The sequence below is a fragment of the Bidens hawaiensis genome, unplaced genomic scaffold (assembly GCF_021521415.1).
Source record: "Bidens hawaiensis isolate Kalapana, Puna unplaced genomic scaffold, B.hawaiensis_p1.1 tig00033834_1, whole genome shotgun sequence".
NCBI lineage: Eukaryota > Viridiplantae > Streptophyta > Magnoliopsida > Asterales > Asteraceae > Bidens > Bidens hawaiensis.
The window spans coordinates 185,001-189,670 of record NW_027505295.1 but is presented as its reverse complement, the minus strand read 5'-3'; positions in this window follow the sequence as shown (position 1 = coordinate 189,670).

Sequence of the window (4,670 nt, the reverse complement as noted above, 5' to 3'; positions counted from 1 at the left end):
ACGTAAAATCAAGTAGTTTTAGTTTGTATCACATCTACTTTTACGCACCATAAAAAGTTACCATGACATACAATGACTGTCCTAAAGCCTTTTAAGCCTAATAACTTCACCAGTTAAGCACACAAAGTTAGTATATCTATCATTTTCCAAGGTTGGATCAATTTTCCGTTTAACATAGCAAACGTACTTTTTTTTTAATATAACTAGAAAAGCACGGTTACTCGGGATTGATCATCCCATTTAGCTCGATAAGGTTTTGAAATCTGGATTTGTCAAACGCTTTAGTATATAAATCAGCGAAATTATCAAGCGTATCCACCTTTTCAAGAACAATCAGTTTCTTCTCAGCACAATCCCGTATAAAATGATGACGTATGTCAATATGTTTAGTTTTACTGTGTTTCACGGGATTGTTAGTTACTGAGATAGCAGCTGTGTTATCAATGCAAATAGGAGTAAGTAAGAAATTCAGACCATAGTCGCGCAACTGTTGTTGAATCCAAAGAACCTGGGAGCAGCAGTTGGATGCTGCCATGTATTCTGCCTCACAGGTTGAAATAGCGACTGAAGTCTGCTTCTTGCATTGCCACGACACCAATCTGCCACCAAGAAACTGACATCCTCCAGTTGTAGACTTCCGACTCTGATTGTACCATCCATAATCAGAATCCGTGTAAGCGACCAGCTCCAAGTCTCCTCCTCTCGGGTACCACAACCCCAGCTTCGGTTTGCCCTTGAGATACCGCAAGATCCTCTTCACACCTTTCATGTGAGATTCCTTTGGGTTTGCCTGAAAACGAGCACAAAGACAAACAGCAAACATTATATCAGGCCTAGAAGCAGTTAAGTACATTAAAGAACCTATAATAGCCCGATACTGAGTTGGGTCCACATCTGCATCACCGTCTGACTCAGAACCCAATTTGTGATTGACGCAGATTGGAGTGTCGAATGGAGTGCTGTCCTCCATCTTGAATCGTTTGAGCACATCATGGACATACTTGGTCTGGTGAATGAACATCCCATCCTCCTTTTGATCAACCTGCAATCCTAAAAAGAAAGTTAGTTCACCCATAGCACTCATTTCAAACCTTTTCTTCATGACGGCCTCAAAATCTTGACACATGGAGACTTTTGATGCAGCAAAAATAATGTCATCCATGTAGACTTGCACTAGCAGGAAGTCGCTTCCTTGTCTCTTCACAAACAGCGTGCTATCTATCTGACCTCTTTCAAACCCATTTTCAAGCAAGTAATCTGATAAAGTTGAATACCAGGCACGAGGTGCCTGATGTAGTCCATACAATGCCTTGCTTAACTTGTACACGTGATCAGGAAAGTCTGGGTCAGGAAAACCCGGAGGTTGCTCAACATACACTACCTCATCAACTTTCCCATTCAGAAACGCACTCTTCACATCCAACTGAAATACCTTCATCTTCTTATAAGCAGCGAACGCCAAAAACAATCTAATGGCTTCCAACCTTGCGACAGGAGCGAACACTTCATTATAATCAATCCCCTCTTGTTGATTAAATCCTTTCACAACTAGCCTCGCCTTGTTTCTTATGATAATCCCTTTCTCATCTCTCTTGCACTTAAACACCCATTTTGTGCCTATCGCATGCACATGCTTTGGTTTTTCAACCAAATCCCAAACTTCCATTTTCTTGAACTGAGCCAACTCTTCTTGCATGGCTTCGACCCACGAGCTGTCCTCTAAAGCCATTTGATAATTTTTTGGTTCAATCTGGCTGATAAAGCAGGTGTACAAGCATTCGTTGATTATTCCTGTCTCCTTAATGCTTGTATAAACACAGGTGTGCTCATCCAAGCTACGTCTTGTTTGTACACCGGAGGACACATCACCAATCACATTCTCCAAAGGGTGATCTTTATGAATTCTCGTGGTCGGAACAGAACCGACATGCAAATTGTCTTCCAAGTTAGAAGAGAGCTCGTCAATGGTTGTTTCATGCTGAGAGTGAAATGGATTGATAAATTCTTCTTCAGTTGAGGCAGCAGGGGTATCGATAGTATTTGATGAGGAAGGTTGACATTTATCAATCAGCTGTCTTTGCAATAGATTTTCTTCCTCATCAAGGATCATCTTCGTAGCAACTCTTTCTTCTTCTTCAGAAATATCTAAATCCGGTATGTTAAAAGACTTAAAAAGTTTAACATAGTCGAAAAACTCCGCAGGTCCGTTGCTTGGTTTTGGCGGTTGGTAACTTGTGATATCTGTGTTACACACCACCTCAATCTTGCTTGTCGATGTATTGAAGACACGTCTGTTGGGAGTCCCAACAACATAACCGACTAAGATTCCTTCATCGGCTACTTCACCAAATTTAGAATTTGTCTTCAAAATCGAACAAGGGGACCCGAATGGTTCTAGACCACTCAAGTTGGGCTTTCTTCCATGCATAAGCTCATAACATGTCTTACCCAGTCTTTTAACAGTTAAGACTCTATTCAGAACATAACAGGCTGTAGCAACAGCTTCAGCCCAAAACACCACAGGAAGCTTTGAATCAGCCAGCGTTCTGGCTCCTTCAATTAACGTTCGGTTCTTCCTTTCAGCCACTCCATTCTGTTGCGGTGTATAAGGAGCGCTGTATTGGTGTTCAATCCCTCTCTGAAGACAGAAGATCTCCATCTCAAAATTCTTGAACTCTGTTCCATTGTCACTTCTGATGAACTTAACCCTTTTATCCATAACGTTCTCAACTTTGGTAATCAAATTCTTCACCATCTGAGCCGTTTCATCTTTTGATTTCAGGAAATATACCCACGAGTATCGTGAGTAGTCATCAGTGATCACCAAGCAGTATGAAGTACCTCCTAGACTTTTTGCAAACACGGGACCGAAGAGATCCATGTGAAGCAATTCTAGAGTACTGGCAATTGAATTTACTTTCTTGGTGAGATGGGATTTCTTGTGCTGCTTTCCCTTCTTGCATGCTATACATTTATCTTCAAAATTGAAATTTTTCAAGGGAACGCCCAGCACAAGCCCATTCTTGACAATGTGGTTCATCTTCCGAAGATGAATGTGTCCCATTCTCCTATGCCACAATTCGGACTCTGTTTCACTTGCTTTTGTCAAAAGGCATGACTCTGCCGTGGCCATTTCAGTTGATCTCATATCCATAATGTACGTATTCCTATCACGAGGAGCCTTCATCAAAATCCACTCCTCTGGTATCTGAAAACCCGGTTTCAGCACGATCGCCTCGTTCTTTGTAAAATGAACGGTGTACTCCTTATCACAAATCTGCGACACACTCAGCAGATTGTGCTTCAATTCTTCTACAAAGTTGACATTCTCCAACGTCATCTTTCCGTTCGACACCGTTCCCTTTCCAGTAATATTGCCTCCACTTTCTCCGGCAAAACTTACTCTCCCTCCTTGAACAGGTTTCAAATCGTGTAACAAATATTTGTTACCCGTCATGTGCCGGGAACAGCCGCTATCCACAACCCAAAGATTATTGGCAGCCGTGTTCAACTGTTCCTGCACAACAAAGCAAAAGATTAGAATTTAGGGACCCAAGACCAATTGGTCTTGGATCTATACATCCCAAACTTTGGCTTTCCAAAGTTAGTATCTCGGTAACTCCTGTAAGTCCCATTAGGATATCTTATTAAAGATTGATTGTAAGGCCTTCCAAACCTTTGAGAATTGAAAGTATTATAGCTTGTGGTTTGGTTATTAGGAGTGTAAAACTGAGATTTGTTTCTATGAAAACCTGAATTAGTCACATTTTTGAATTTTAAGTGGTTTTCATTTTTAGCAGCATGATACTTACTATTAGGTCTATTCTCAGCTTTAGTAGGCCTTACACCTCTGAATCGCTGCTTCAGAGGGCAATTTGCAACAAGATGTCCTAATTGATTACATCTAAAACAACACCTATGCTCAACCTTTTTATCAACCGGTGTTTTAGATGTCGAGGCTATATTACCGCCCGTTCGTCTCACATATGGTGGGACGTACGGGTTTAGTGGAGTACTCTTTTTATTCATTTTATCTTTTTCTCCACTCTTGGGTAACACAACCTCCTCTTTTGCCTTACCAGACTCGGATGACTTATCCGAATCTGACGAGACTGGACTTTGATCAGAAATTTCAACACTTGAAACAGGCGAACTTGTTTCGCCTCTACTAACATTTGGTTCCTTAACAGTTACCTTAATTGGCACTGTCTGAGCAACCTCAAAATCAACAGATTTCTGAACACTGGGGTTAAAAGTGTAATTATGATTGTACGGTGGTGGAACCTCATGATAACCGATTCCTCCTCTCTTACCAGAGGAACCTTGATCACTAACAAGGTGATCAAGAATAGCAGAAGAATTTATGATCTGCTCCAGTTTTCGATTCAGTTCCACCACTTTCACCTGGTGGTCAGCAATCTGTTTTTCTCTCTCAGCAATTAGTTTGGTCTTTTCTTCCAAAACCTCATAACTTAAATCAATCACTTCAATTTTTTCAGCAAGTTTAGTTTTTAAACTTTTAACATCTTTTTCACAAGCTTTTATTTTAATTTTATAATTATTTTCTCTTGATTTAGTAAAGTGATGATCTTCTTTTAAGGTTTTAAATTCAGCATCCAACCTAACATACTGATCGGTAATAGTTGCTAATTGCTCAGACAAGTTCTCGC